The sequence below is a fragment of the Artibeus jamaicensis genome, unplaced genomic scaffold (genome assembly GCF_021234435.1).
Source record: "Artibeus jamaicensis isolate MK-2021 breed Jamaican fruit bat unplaced genomic scaffold, CSHL_Jam_final contig_687, whole genome shotgun sequence".
NCBI classification, from domain to species: Eukaryota; Metazoa; Chordata; class Mammalia; order Chiroptera; family Phyllostomidae; genus Artibeus; species Artibeus jamaicensis.
In genome coordinates this window covers 848,952-865,154 of record NW_026521925.1, presented here as the reverse complement: position 1 = coordinate 865,154, position 16,203 = coordinate 848,952, and the positions used below count along the sequence as shown (strand labels likewise).

Sequence of the window (16,203 nt, the reverse complement as noted above, 5' to 3'; positions counted from 1 at the left end):
GGCCCTAGGAAGGGCATAGGCAGCTGCTGACCATGGCCTGCACTGGAGCCTCAGAACAAACACACCCAGTGGCCAGCTTCGGACCACACCAAAGCACCACCCAATTAGCTCCACAAGGAACACACCCAAAGGGCGGAAATGGCAGTTACCAGAGCCCCCCTAAAGCAAATCCTGCTACATAATGTCAGCCCCGCACAACAGCTCAGCCACTGTACTCATATACAGTCCTCACAACCAATCAGCCTGAGGATCAATCCCACCCATTTACATGTCACACCAATCAAGGCTCAACTACAACAGGAGAGCACACACAAGAACCACAAGAGACACTCATGAATCACCTGGCTCAGGTGACCAGAAAAGACTGCATCACTGGGCCTCAAGATACAAACTACATAACGCCCTTCTACCAAGACTGGGAGACATAGCAGACCTACATAATAAACAGAAACAAACACAGTGAAGCAGCCCAAATGAAGAGACAAAGACACACGTCTCAAATGAAAAAACAGAAAAAAACCTTCAGAAATACAACTAAACAAAGTAAGAGACAAGCAGTTTACTAGATGCAGAGTTCAAAATACTTATAAACAATATAAAATGGTTATAAGAATGCTCAGTGAATTTAGAGGAAGAATAGATGATTTTGGTGACAACTTCAACAAAGAGACGGGAACTAAAAAAGAACCAGCCAGAATGAAGAATATAATGACTGAAATGAATACACTGGATAAAATCAACAGCAGATTAGATAAAGCAGAGGATTGAATCAGTGATTTGGCAGACAAGGTATCAGAAAATATCCAATCCGAACAGGGAAAAAAAAAGTAAGAAAGAAAAGAATTTAAAAATGAGGATATGTTTAGAGGACTTTGGGGCAACATCAACTGTAATAACATTTGCAACACAGAGGTACCAGAAGAAGAGAAAGAGAGCAAGGTATGGAAAATTTATTTGAAGAAATAAAGATTAAAACCTTAATCAAGCTGGTGAAGGAAACTGACACAGGGTCTGAAAAGAGCAGAAACACAGAGAAGAAGAACCTAAAGAGGCCACACCAAAACTCATAATAATTAAAATGGCAAAGGTTAAAGATAAAGAAAAAAATCTTAAAAATAGCAAAAGAAAACCAGTTAGTGGCTTATAAGGGAGCACCCATAAGACTGTCAGGTAATTTCTCAACTAAACATTTAAGCCAGAAGGGAATGGCAGGAAATATTTGAAGTGCTGAAAAGCAAAGACCTACAACCAAGACTACTCTACCAAGCAAGGCTATAATTTAAAATTGAGAGATAAAGACCTTTCCAGAAAAGAAAAAGCTGAAGTACTTCATCACCACTAAACCAATATTACAATAAATGTTAAAGAAACTTAGTTAAGAACAAAAGAATAAAAACATAAATATGAATAATAAAGTAGCAATAACCACATAGGTATCAATAATCACTTTAAATGTAAATTAGTTAAATGTTCCAATCAAAAGACATGGAATAGCTGAATAGTTAAGAAAATTGTCTACATAAGACCCACTTCAGATTGAAAGACACACACACAGATAGAATTCAAAGGGATGAAAAAAGATATTTCATGTTAATGGAAATGAAAAACAGAAAAACTAAGGTAGCAATACCTATATCAGACAAAATAGACTTTAAAAAGATAAAGAACATTTCATAATGATAAAGGGATCAATCGAACAAGAGCTATAACCCTTATAAATATTTATGCATATGAGCACCTAAATATACAAAGCAAACGCTGATGGACATAAAGGGAGAGATCAACACAGTCATATTAGGGCACTTCAACATACCATTAACCTCAATGAATAGATCTTCTAGACAGAATATTAAGAAGAAAACAGAGGTCTTAAGTTATACATTAGATCAGATTGATGTTTTTACAGCATTTCATCCCAAGGAACAGAATATACATTCTCTTCATGTGTACACTGAACATTTTCCCAGACTGAACACGTTAGTCCACCAAACAAGTCCGACAAATTTTTAAAAGATTAAAATCATATCAAGCATCTTCTCCAACCACAATGGTATAAAGCCAGAAATCAATTACAAGAAAAAAAATGAAAATCACATACACGGAGGCTAAAAAACACGCTATTACTATGCAATAAATAGGTAAACAATGAGATCAAGGAAGAAATCAAAAGATACCTTGAGAAAAATGAAAATCAATACAGAATGACCTAAAATCTATGGTACACAACAAAAGCAGTTTTCAGAGGTAGAAGATTCAAAGCAAAACAAGCCTGCCTCAAGAAACATCTAAAAAAAAAAAAAAAAACTAACCTTATCCCTAAAGGAACTAGAAAAAGAACAAAGACAGAGCCCAAAGTGAGAGAAGAAAGTAAAAAATGATCAGAATGGAAATAAATGAAATAAATGTTTATAAAAGCAATACAAAAGATCAATGAAACAAAAAGCTGGTTTGTTGAAAATTGATAAAACTTAAAGTAGACTCATCAAGAAAAAAGAGAGAACCCAAATAAAATAAAAAACAAAAGAGAAATGACAATAGATTCCACAGAAACAAAGGTTTACTAAAAAGACTACAAACAATTATATGCCAAATAACTGAACATTCTGAAAGAAAGGGATAAATTCCTAGAAACATATAATCTTCCGAGGGTGAATCAAGAAGAAACAAAAAATCTGAACAGACTTTACTACAACCAACAAAGTTGAGGTAGTATTCAAAAAACTCCCAGCAAACAAAAGTCCTGGACTGGAAGGACTTTGTGGTTGATTTTAGCAAACAAAGAAGAATTAACACTGTCCTTCTCAAAGTATTCCATAAAAGTCCTTCTCAAAGTATTCCATAAAATTCCAAAGGAGGGAAGGCTCCCAAGCTTATCGTACTGTCCTCATTATCCTATTTATCCACATTATCCTATTTCAAAGCCAGACAAAGTCATTACAAAAATTAAAAAATATATGCCAATAAAAAATCATTAACAAAATATTAGCAAACTAATTCAGGAATACATTAAAAAGATCATACATAATTGATCAAGTAGGATTTATTCCTGGGATGCAAGGTTGGTTCAATGGCCACAATCAATTATCATGATATAACACATAAACAAAATGGATTAAAAACCACATGATCATATCAACAGATGTAGAAAAAGCATGTGACAAAATCCAGCATCCATTTATTTTTTGTTTATTTTATTTTTTAAATTTATTTAATTATTGTTCAAGTACATTTTTCTGTGTTTTACTCCCATCCCAGCCCACCCGCAGAGTGCTCCCCATCTCCCTCCCATTTCCACCCCCCTTAGTTGTCCATGTGTCCTTTATACTAGTTCCTGTAAATCCTTCCCCTTTTTCCCCTGAAATTCCCTCCTCTCTCCCCTCTGGTCACTGTCCCCTTGTTCTCTATTTCGGTGTCTTTGTTTTTATTTTGTTTGTTTGTTTGTTTTGTTGTTTAGCTTCCTGTTAAAGGTGAGATCATATGGTATTTGTCTTTCATCGCCTGGCTTATTTCACTCAGCATAATACCTTCCAGTTCTGTCCATGCTGTTGCAAAGGGTATGAGCTCCAAGGACATAAAAGAAAGAATAAACAAATAGGATATCATCAAAATAAAAAGCTTTTGCACGGCTAAAGAAAACAGTATTAAAATAAAAAGAGATCCAACTGTATGGGAAAACATATTTGCCAATGATACCTCAGAAAAGGGTTTAATCTCCAAAATATACAAAGAACTTACACGACTCCACTCTAAGAAGACAAGCAACCCAATTAAAAAGTGGGAAAAGGACTTGAACAGACATTTCTCCAAGGAGGACATACAGAAGATCCAGGGACACATGAAAAGATGCTCAATATCACTAGCTATCAGAGAGATGCAAATTAAAACCACAATGAGATACCACTTTACACTGGTCAGAATGGCCATCATAAACAAAGCAACAAACAACAAGTGTTGGACAGGTTATGGAGAATACGGGACCCTAATCCATTGTTGGTGGGATTGCAGACTGGTACAACCACTGTGGAAAACAGTATGGAATTTTCTAAAAAAACTAAAAATGGGCCTGTCTTTTGATCCAACAATTCCACTGCTGGGATTATATCCTAAGAACCCTAAAACACCAATTCAAAAAAGAACCTATGCACCCCAATGTTCACAGCAGCACAATTTACAATCGCCAAGAGCTAGAAGCAACCTAGGTGCCCATTAGTAAATGAATGGATCAAAAAATTATGGTACATATACACAATGGAATTCTATGCAGCAGAAAGAAAATCCAGCATCCATTTGTGATAAAAATTCTCAGCAAAGTGAGAATATAGGGAACATATCTCAGCATAATGAAGGCCATGTATGACTGGCTGATGTAGCTCAGTGGATTAAATGTGGGTTGCAAACCAAAGAGTCACCAGTTCAATTCCTAGTCAGGGCACAAGCCTGGGTGGCAAGCCAGGTCCCCAGTGGGGGCCACATAAAAGGCAGCCATACATTAATGTTTCTCTCACTCTCTTTCTCCCTTCCTTGCCCTCTCTCTAAAAATAAGTAAAATAATAAAAATAAATAAAGGCTATATACAACAAAGCCACAGCTAACATCATACTCAATGAGAAAAAAACAGAAAATGTTTTCTTAAGCTCACAAACAATTTGAAGTCGTAGTCACAGCAATTAGACACAAAAAAGAAGTAAAAAGTATTCAAGTAGGAAAGGAAGAAGTAAAACTGTCATTACTTTCAGATGACATGACACTACATACAGAGAACCCTAAAGATTCTATGCCCCTAAAAACTATTAGAACTGATAAATTCAGTAAAGTAACAAATGCAAAATTAATATTCAAAAATTGGCTGCATTTTTATACAGCAAGAAGAATATACTGTGCTGATGGTAGAAAGAATTAATATTGTTAAAATGTCCATGTTACCCAAAGCAATCTATAGTATTCAATGCAATCCCTATAAAAATACCAATGAAATTTTTCATGAAACTAGAATAATCTAAAATTTATATGAAACCACAAAAATCCTCAAATAGCCACAGCAATCTTGAGTATATCAAACTATACTAGAAGGCTATAGTAATGAAAACTGCATGATACTGGCATAAAAACAGACATTATAGATCAATGCAACAGAGTAAAGCCCAGAAATAAACCCATGGCTATATGGTCAATTACTTTATGATAAAATAGGCTAGAATACACAAATGGGGTAAGGACAGTATCTTGAATAAATGGTACTGGGATAACTGAACAAATATCCACACACACACAAAAAAACTACATAGACAACTTTCTGACACTATATACAACAATAAACTGAATATGGAGTAAAGACTTTAATATGAGAACCAAAAACCATAAAACTCTCAAAAGGAAACATAGATAGCAAACTTTTTGGCAGTGCTGATATAGATATGTGTGTGTATGTATATACATATACACATACACATATATACACACATATACATACATATCCACATATGTGTGTGTGTATATATATATATATTTTTTAGATATATCTGCTCAGTCAAGGGAAATAATACAAAAAATCAAGAAATGGGACTACATCAAACTAAAAGTCCTTTTTTTTTAAAGTAGCAATAACATTTTACTTTTTGTTTTTTATTACAATTTTGACTATATCTTTGAATAATTTTTTTTAATATTAAATTTTATTTAGTTACTTTTCAAGTACATTTTTTTTTCATCTATTTCTCCCATCCCACCCCACCCCCCCGCCCTGTCTCCCCCCTCCCTCCCATTCCCCCTTCCCCCCCCAGTCCTCATCTCTGTGTCTTTCATACTTGCTCCTCAAAATCCCTCCCTCTTTTTCCCCTTAAGTTCCCTTCCCTCTCCCCTCTGGTCGCTGCCCACTTGTTCTCTATTTCAGTGTCTTTGTTTTTATTCTGTTTGCTTGTTTGTTTTATTCTTTAGCTTCCTGTCAAAGGTGAGATCATATGGTATTTGTCCTTCAATGCCTGGCCTATTTCACTCAGCATAATGCTTTCCAGTTCCATCCATGTTGTTGCAAAAGGTAGTAGCTCCTTCTTTCTCTCTGCTGCATAGAATTCCATTGTGTATATGTACCACAATTTTTTGATCCATTCGTTTAATGATGGGCACCTAGGTTGCTTCCAACTCTTGGCTATTGTAAATTGTGCTGCTATGAACAGGCAGGAAAAGGAAATAAAAGGCATCCAAATAGGAAAGGAGGAAACAAAACTGTCACTGTTTGCAGATGACATGATAGTGTACATGGAAAATCCTATAGACTCTACCCAAAAACTGCTCAAACTAATTAATGAATTTGGCAAAATAAAAGTCCTTTTTTTTTAAACAGCAGTGGGAACCATCAACAAAACAAAAAAACAACCTACTGAATGGGAGAAGATATTCGCAAATAATATATCCAATAAGGGGTTAATATTCAAAATTTATAAATTAACTCATATAACTTAACACCAAAAAAAACAATCCAATGAATCCAATAAGTTACAAAAATGTATAATCAGTATGCTGTACACCTGAAACTAATATAATACTGAATGTCAAGTGTAATTCAAAAAAATTATGAAAAGACAAGTCACAGACCTGTAGTAAATATGTGCAAAGCATATATCTCATAAAGGATTTGCATTGAGAATATATTTTAAAAACTATCAAAATACAATTATAACAAAACAAAGACAACTCATTTAAAAACTGGTAGAAGATTTGAATACATCTGTGAAGCACATGAAAAAAATGCTCAACATTGTTAGTCATGAGGAAAATGCAAATTCAAACCACAATGAGATACCACTAAACAGAATGGCTAATTTTAGAATGGCTAAAATTAAAGACTGATGTGTTGGTAGCAATGTAGAGGAACTAGAACGTTCATAAACTTCTGGCAGGAATGTAAGATTTTTCACAGTTTCTTAACAAGGTTAACATAAACCTACCATATAATCAAGCCATTCAATTCTTAGATATTTATGCAAAAGAAATGAAAGCATATATACACACAAAGACCCTACACAGATGTTCAGAGCAGTTTTATATATAACCACCAAAAACTAAAAACAACTCAAATGTCCATCAATATGTGAATGGATAAACAAACTGGTACAGCCATACATTGGAACACTGTTCAGCAGTAAAAAGGAGTAACTACTGATACATGTTTCAACATGGGTGAACCTCAATAATTACTCTGATAGAAGCTAGACAACAAACAAGTACATACTGTATGAACCCCATTTATATAAAATTCTAGAAAATGTAAGGTAACTTGTGACAGAAAGCAGATTGAGTCAGTGGTTGCCTGGGATTGGGGGGAGGGTGAAGGAGGAAGTGAGGAGGAAATAGGGCATAAGAGATGATATACCAAGAAGGAATAATAAAAAGGCACAAAGAAAAGAAGGGGAAAAAAGAGCACAAAGAAGCTTTTGATAGTTATTGATAATGTCCATCATTTTTTGTGCATGTGTATGCACAGATGCATCCATATGTTCAAATTATCAAATTATATACTTAAAAATGTATAGTTCATTGTATGCTAATTATACTTCGATGAAGTTGTTTAAAAAAATGAAAACAAATCAGATATAGTTTTAGCAGTAGTGCCAAACAGGCATGTGTAAGAAAACCCCATTTTTGTTCATTAAGAAAACAAGTGTGAATAGTTGTTGCCTACAAGTTTGGATTTAAAAACAAACTAAACCCCCCTGCCACTCCCCAAAGGTAGAATCATATTATCCTGAAGGTCTTATCACATCTTTCTATTGGCCTCGTGATTTTGAGACAACAGAAAAGTGTTAAAGTTAGTTCATAATATGACCTTAGACAGTTTCCACTTAATCTTCTGATTGTATAATTTTATGATACTACTAATACATATTTCATACATCATTTCCAGGACAGTGTGCCAAACTAACTTCCGCGGTAAGAGTAACCTACTACAAAATACAAATAACCCATTTCAATCTACTTATTTTAAAGTTACTTTCTGTATAATTTTCCGTGTAAGATAATAACTAAATTTGTAGTTTTCAGTTCACTTTTTACACAACAAAAACAAAGTCACAAAATTATTTGGAAAACATGACCACTGTCAGAAAAATAAAACTAAAACATCATTAAGCATAAATATTGTGAGGAAGGGAATTAGATTTTTATTTCTTGAGCAAATGATGAGTAATAAAAATAATATATGAATTCTTTAACATGTCAATGAATCAATGGTTTGTAAGTATTTAGAATTAAAAATATGATCACCAGAAGACAGCACCTCATTCAACAGATATTTTAAGTACCTAATATGTGTCAGGCACTAACTGGTAATGTCCTTTATCATGAGCAAAATTCCTGTATATACAGAGGTCTGTTTCTGTCCTTTAATCAGGGGTTAGCAAACATTTTAGGTGAAGAGTCACACAACAAAACCAGTCAGCTCTGTCTTGTAGCACAAAAGCACCATACACAATGTGTAAATGAATGAGTACAGCTGTGGTCCAATGGACACTGAAATTTGGACTTCATATAATTTTCATGTCACAAAGTATTCTTTTCTTTTCTTCCCAAGCACTTAAAAATGTAAAAACCACTCTTAGGTCACAGGCCATATTAAAATAAGTGGCCAGCCAGATTTGGTGACCCACGTTCTAAATCCTTACATTTTTATACTCCCCCCAATTTTTTATATTTCTAAAATTCCCTAAAATACATACATGTGATTAAAAGGTTAAACATAAGGCCATACCACTGTATGGTATGGCCAATCTCTCCTTTCTATCCCAGAGATACACTTCCCCTCTCCAGTTTTGTGTATCCTTCTAAACCTATTGCCACTATTACACATTTCGGCATAAATAACTTTATATATACATGACTTTCCACACATTATTTCATACAGGATAAATCCCTGTAAATGGAACTACTGGGTTATAGTTTCTTAAAGAGTTTATTCTAACATGTAATTGGTCTGTATGCATAGTTTCTCCCTTGCACATGATAAGCCTTCCCCAGCAACTTCAAATCACACTGAATGTTTGTTCCAAATTATAGACTTTAGGCCCTGGCTAGGTAGCTCAATTGGTTAGAGTATTGTCCTGTTGTTCTGATATGCAAGCAACCAATGAATGCATAAATAAACAGAACAACAAACTGATGTTTCTCTCCCTCTCTTTCTCTCAAACCAATAAATAAATTTTTTTTAATTATAGACTTGAAAACTATACCTACTCTGTTTTATAAATGCTTTCTTTGCATTGCATTGCATTAAATTTCTTAGCTGTAGTTAAAAATACGTTGGAGTTGAGAAATAAGTTTTACCATTTTCTTTGATCACTATTTCTTAAATTCCACATTTATTTTTCTTGGATTAATTTTTTAAATTTGATATAGCCCATCCTAGAGTATTCCTAGTGCATATGGATAAAAGTGACTTAATTTTGCTTCACTTTGAATGCCCGTTCAGTTATGGATAAGATTCTGAGTCCCATGAGCACATTTTAGTTGAATGACTGTCCCACTGTCATTTAACATTCCATGTCCAGATTAGAAGTCTAATTGCAAGTCTGATTTCCATTCCTTTATAGATAACCATATGCTTCTCTATGGCAGCTTATGAGTTTGTATATTTATAAAAATTTCATCAGAATGTATCTATGTGTATCTATCGATATTCTTTTAAGACTCTCTGTATGTCTTTCCATTCATAAATTCAAATATTTGTACTCAAGAAACATTTCCTTGATTTCTTCCTTTAATCCTTTGACAATACCTTGGTTCCATTCCATCATAAAGTAGGAATGAGAAAGCTGGCATCTATTGTGAGTTGTGAGGGGAGGAAAATAGCGGAAAGGGGCTGCTAAAACAGCCAGAACTCCTAAATCTGTGCCACATCTTTCCACAAGCTCTGAAAAGATATTTTTCTGATCATTCCCATTGTACAGATGAAGAAATAAACCAGACATGGAAGTACTGATTTATGTTTGCTAGTACTTTGTCTCATAACTGATACATCTTTCTGTTTGGGTTCCACTGCCCAAGACTCTGCCTGGGAATTCCTACCCTCATGATCTCTGTCCTTTCTGTGGTTATTTCTCCTCTTCCAATTTCTATTAACTCCTGAAACTCGTATAGGATGTAAAATGGCTCTTCTGATCTACCTGTCATGGCTATTTTTTCCAATTTTCTATGATTTAATATTGAATAACTTACTGCTTATGTTCAGGGCAGCTTGTATGTGTTCAAAAGGCATAATATCCTCCTAAATCTAAGCATACTAAATAACATTTATTTTGAAGTTTCTTCTGTTTCTTACATTAACTCCACTGTTTCAAGTCAAGTTCTCATATTTGTTCAGTCTGGGGCCTCTCTCACAAGTTTCTGATTTCCCACAAATGCATAGTGATTTTGTCATCTGTTCCCATTACAAATGTATCAGTATCTTAGTACCCTGGAAATCACGGTACTCTGGTAGTAAATTCATATTTGTAATGAATCCTATAACTCGTTTATATATTTATACCCATACTTGTGTAGTATGACAATAAAAATGCAGTAAGTTCTTTGATTTGCAACCCCATGTTTCTTCAATCCATTTTTTATCATATCTTTTTGGTGTTTCATTTCCCCTAACAACAACTAACTTGAGCAACATAGCTCTTACCTAAGTGTTATACAACAGACTTCAGGGACATATCATCACCAGCTTTTACAGACTTTCCTAAGAAACACTTAAAAGAAGTAATGATAGTCTGGTAGAAAATCATCATAGATACTGCAATCCAAGGAGTAAATAATAATAAGATAATGAATCACTTAAGTCTTGAAATCATAACAGTTTTGCCTTTTACTAATCTTTAATGTTATAGAAGTTAAAATAAGGCATTCTATTTAGGAAGGCTTCATGTTAAAAATAATTTTCCACCTATCTTATGACTCAGCCATTCCATAGCTCACAGGAACATATACAGATGTTCACCAAGACATTACAAGAATGTTCATAGTATTCTTCAAAATATATGACATACAGATATTAGAAACAGTAATATAATATCAATTAACAGAAGAGTAGTCAAGTAATCAATGCAAATGAGTATTGCACAACAATAAAGAAGAATGAACTACTGTTACATGAAACATCATGGATGAATCAATCTCACAGTAGTGTGCTGAGCATACTGCACAATTCCATTTACATGAAGGCCAAAATAGACAAAACCAATAGACAAAAACAGAAATGCAGATACTGATTACCAGGCAAGGGTATTACTAAGCTGGAAGCAGCAGAGGGAAACTCCTGGGATGATAGAAATGTTTTATTTATATATATAAAGTTCATCTAGTTAGTGGTTACACAAGTTAATAAATATATTAAAAATTTCACTGAGCTGTACATGAATATTTATGTCCTTAGTGACTTCATATGTATTTCATACCTCTATAAAAAAGAAGAAAGTGTAATTTTCAAACTCGTTTAAACTTAAACTGTGCTTATATACGTCAAAATTCTCTGAGCCATAAATACTGGTAACCAACATCCCTTTTTACATTTAGTCACGTGACAATCTAAACAAATGGTATAGAATAATAACGCAAAGTAAACTTTAACATTCTTAGTCATAAAATACCTGGTTTCTCACTTCCCAGTTCGAAAGTACTATTTTAAATACAACATGAAAAGACCACATTAATTCTTCCATAAATTAAGACCCTACTCTTGAGAGCCTTCAATGATGGTTAACTGTCCAGAATGGTATATAATTCTCAATGAAGGATAAGAGTTTGATTTATAATCAAATTTTCGTTCTGCCAAAAGCATTGTCACAAACGAAAACATCGCTAGTGCGTTTACAAATTATTCCTCAGCAAATTGCTCTAAACTAGTGTAATTTTCAAGATGAACTCTGAAATGCCCGCGGCCCCCTCCGTGTGCTCGGCCCTCTGATTTCCACACAATTGTCCATCTTTTAAAGGTGCTGTCGTATGCCACGCAGGGCTGCTGTATGAGAACACTTGTTTTTTAAAAAAATGAATAAAAATAGACAAGCAGACCAACGATCTCTAGCAGCATCGTTCTCAAAATTCATACTGCACCGCAAACCCGCTGCTTTTCCAGACACGGACACGTCTCCGTGAGGCAATTCCACTAGTGATCCGACTGGAACAGAAACGCACAGCCCCCGAGCCACACCGGGGTCGCTGCAGTCGCAGGCGGGCCAGACCAAGTACTCACCGCGCTCCCCCGCTGCGCCGCGCCCTGGCCGCACCCCCTACTCCTAGCTGGCGAAGAGAAGTCCGGCAGCCAGGGGAATCCAGGGCCGCGTCCACACCCGCCACTTCCGGCTTGCGTGAGGAAACGGGGCCGCAGCTGCTGCGCATTCGAGCTCCACCAGTGCCAGTCCCCGAAGCCCCGCCCACTCTCCGCAGCCCCGCCTACGCCTGCCCCGGTCCGGTTTACTTCCCTGCCGGGGCCTACTGCAGGGCTTACAAAGCTCAATAACTGACCTACAGTATTAATTAATCAATTATCCGTCAAAAATATGTGTGTGTTGTGAATGTCCGTGTATATCCAAAAATGATTTGTGGAGGCAGAGTGCCCGAAGCAGGAAAGCGAATCTGCCCAAGCTATTGTCTGCAGAGATAGAAATTTCAGGTCAGGCCCACTGCTGACTGTCCTGCCCGGTGTCCTTTTCTGGCACCTGACAGGAGCGACGAGTGCCTGCCAGAGGTGTCTGACCATCCTCGGGAGCTGGACGGCCTTGAGACCCCAGCGAGGGGCCCTGGCCTAAGTAGTCACTGCACTTCCCTGGACCTGAGTTTCTTTACATGAAAATGAGGTAGTTGAGGTAGATATGCTGCGAAATGGTTTCTTAATCTCACGTTGTATGAATTTAGTGAAGGAAAAAAGAAAGGCTCTCTGTTCAACTACTTATTCCAGGAGTATTCCCAGGACATTTTTGCCCTGTGCTGACCTGGCACGAGAGGATGCTGGACAGCAACACCCCGCCTGCATCTGGATAGACGGGCTGTGATGAGAATGGCCCTGGGATGTGCCTTCCACTGCTCTGCTTTTCTTACCAAGTTGCCTTGGTAGGCTATTTAGGCTTAGGCTCTGTAAGCCTCAGTTTCCTTGGCTGCCTAGTGGGGACAATAACAATAGCATGTGACTCCTAAGGTTGTTGTGAGGAATAAACACAATTTTGTATCTGAATGTTTGGTGTTTTGCCTAGTAGGAGGTGGGCCGTGAAAGCTCACTGTCATTATTAAGTTCATTAAGTATTAAGAACAGAAGGCTAAGGTGAATTCCGGGAAGATAGGATTTGTTCCTAACAACACTTCTCCCAAGCTGGCCTAAGAGTAAAGAATTCACTAGTCATAGATTCCATGGGTATGTGAGCTCCTGAAGGTAAGGACCATGTCTTTTCATTTTCCAGTACTTCGCAAATAGTAAGTGTCCAATAGATATGAACCGAATTGATTAAAATAAGAACATGGAAGAATCCCTCCATTGTTTCAAATATTTGCTGCTTGGCCAGCTCCTCAAGGACACAGCGTGCCTGATTGAATTTACTGCCTGTCACAATTAAGCTTTCTGTCTGGTTTTTAGTTTTGCTCTAGCACAGAGATTAGCCTTGTGCAAGTCTACTGCCCTCTCTATGGAGTAGGTTATGGTCCTCAATTTACAATAGAGTAAACAGAAACTCAGTGCCTCTCCCAGCACAGGATATGATATGAAATTAAAGCAGTAGGATTCAGGTTAGCTGTCATGTCTTTTAAATTGTTATTTGACTCCTCCATTAGAACTGTTTTCAAAATAATTGAGGTTCTATCAATGGATTTAAATTGTTAGGTTATTATTATTTTGACTGCCAAATCAAATGTTAAATGTGTGTAATTTGACTTTGGAAAGAAGATAATGCATAATTCAAATTTTATGGAAGATAATGGATGACATACAGGGGCTTCCAAATTAGTAGTTCCCTTGGGAAAAATACTAAAGTACAATTATGGTATGAGTAATATCAGAAGAATGTGATTTTTCTTGAAAAAAAAAGACATTTTTCCCAAATCTCCAATCTGATGCTTAAAAAAAAAAAAACCATAAAGCTTTCCCACTTTCCTAGCCTTTTTGTCTCTGTCAAAAGCAAGCAATGAGGGATGACTTCATTGCTACAACAAACCTGTTTTTCATTTCAGTGATCTTCCTACAGAAATTTATTCTCTCATGGCAGGGCCACATTGCCTCCAAAGGCTCTAGGAAAGGATCATTTCTCAACTCTTCTAGCTTCTGGTGGTTGCTAGCAATCCTTGGCATTCTTAGGCTTGTACATGTATCACTCCAATCGTAACCTCCATCTTTATATGGTATTCTTCCCTGTGTTTTCTTTGTGTACAAATTTCCCTCTTTTTCTAAGGACACCACCCTAATCCAGTATAACCTCATCTTGACTGCATCTACGAAGACCCTATTTACAAATAAGGTCGAATTCACAAGTTCTGAGGTTGAGAATTGGAACATATCTTTCTGTCAGACACAGTTCTACCCACTATGTACTACAACCTCATGAATTTCTGGTAGATACAAGTACTACTCTTTCTGCATTTAACCCTGCCATCTTTGCTCAGCCTCTTTTGGGGGAGTAAACATAGACACAGGCATTAAACATTTCAAATAAGCCACAGATTTTTCTCTATTTCTCAACCTTTAACTGTAAGCCCAGGACCCTTGATTGCAAAACATTCCTTCTTGCTCTGTGACACCCTTCTACATATTTAATAAGCAGAGTCTTTGCAACTTGAAATGAACACCAAGAGTATTTGTGATTATTTGTGAGATTCCAGAGGACTCCTCTATTTATAAGCAAGTTCATTCTGTTCAGAACGTATCTTTGCTTTCTCCATTATATTTGATGCATATGCCAGGTAAGTATTTGACACTGTGCCTAATACTGGTATGGGAAAAATAATTGGAACAAAACCTATTAAATTCAGATAAAACCTACTAACCATCACTCAAATTTCCCCATATCTTTTGAAGCCAAAAGTAAAAGAAAGAGTCAAACCTGTAGTTGAAGCCTCAGATCCAAGGTCTTCTCACACCCTGCTCTAGCCCTTGTAATACATCCATCCTGGAGGTAAAGAAACCAAGTGGACAGGGACATCCATTTGTTTAAGACTAAATGGCTACCAACAAAATTATTATTCCTCATTTCTTCAAGCTCAGATACCATCCTGCAAACCACTTGCTGAAGATACTTGCTATAGTGAATCTTTCCTCAGCTTTTTCCAGTGTTCTTATGGAACAGGACAGCCAATAACTTTGTGTGTGTGTGTGTGTGTGTGTGTGCATAAAATCTATCATTTTAACCATTTTTAAGTTTACAGTTCAGTGGCATTAAGTACATTCACATTGTTGTGCAACCAGCACCAACATCCATCTTCAGAAATTTTTCACTACCCTAAACTGAAACTCAGTATCCATTAAACATTAACTTCCCACCCTGGCTGGTGTGGCTCAGTGGATTGAATGTGGGCCTGCAAACTAAGGGATTGTGGTTCGATTCCCAGTCAGGGCACATGCCTGGGTAGCAGGCCAGTTCCCAGCGGGGGACACATGAGAGACAACCATACATTGACATTTCTTTCCCTCTCTCTTTTCCTTCCCCTCTAAAAATAAATGAATAAAATCTTTAAACAAACAAACAAACAAACAAACACTAACTTCCCACTTTCTCTTCTTCCAGCCCCTGGCAAACACCATTCAACTTTTCTTTTTACGAATTCACTGATATAAGTATTTCATATAAGTGGGATCATACAATATTTTCCTCTGTGTGTCTGGCTTATTTCACTTAGCATGTTTTCAAAATGTATCCATGTTATATCATGTCATAATTTCATTGTTTTAAAAGTTGAATAATGACAATCAATAGCTATTTGCTTTTATCTGGTGAGGACAACAGTCCTCCTGGACAGTTGACTGAAGCTTACTGCTATTTTATTTGGGTCTTTAATCAAGACTTAAATAATCAGCCCTGGTCAGTGTGGCTCAGTGGATTGAATGCCGACCTGTGAACCAAAGGGTTGCCAGTTTGATTCCCAGTTAGGGCACATGCCTGGGTTGCACACCAGGTCCCCAGTTGGGGGCGCTCAAGAGGCAACCACATATTGATGTTTCTCTCACTCTTTCTCTCTCTCTCTAAAAAGAAA

The 16,203-nt window shown here is 36.4% G+C and overlaps 1 protein-coding gene across 2 annotated transcripts in view; it reads right to left on the bottom strand.

The window, feature by feature from the left end:
• Window positions 1-12,336, bottom strand: part of CSGALNACT2 (chondroitin sulfate N-acetylgalactosaminyltransferase 2) — an 84,057-nt gene extending 71,721 nt beyond the window's left edge. Inside the window, exon 1 of one of the 2 annotated variants that reach the window (XM_053671427.1) lies at window positions 12,227-12,336. The gene's annotated coding sequence lies outside the window, so the exon portion shown is untranslated. The remainder of the gene's footprint in view (window positions 1-12,226) is intronic. The other variant, XM_053671426.1, reaches the window with a different exon arrangement.
• Window positions 12,337-16,203: the final 3,867 nt, after the last annotated feature.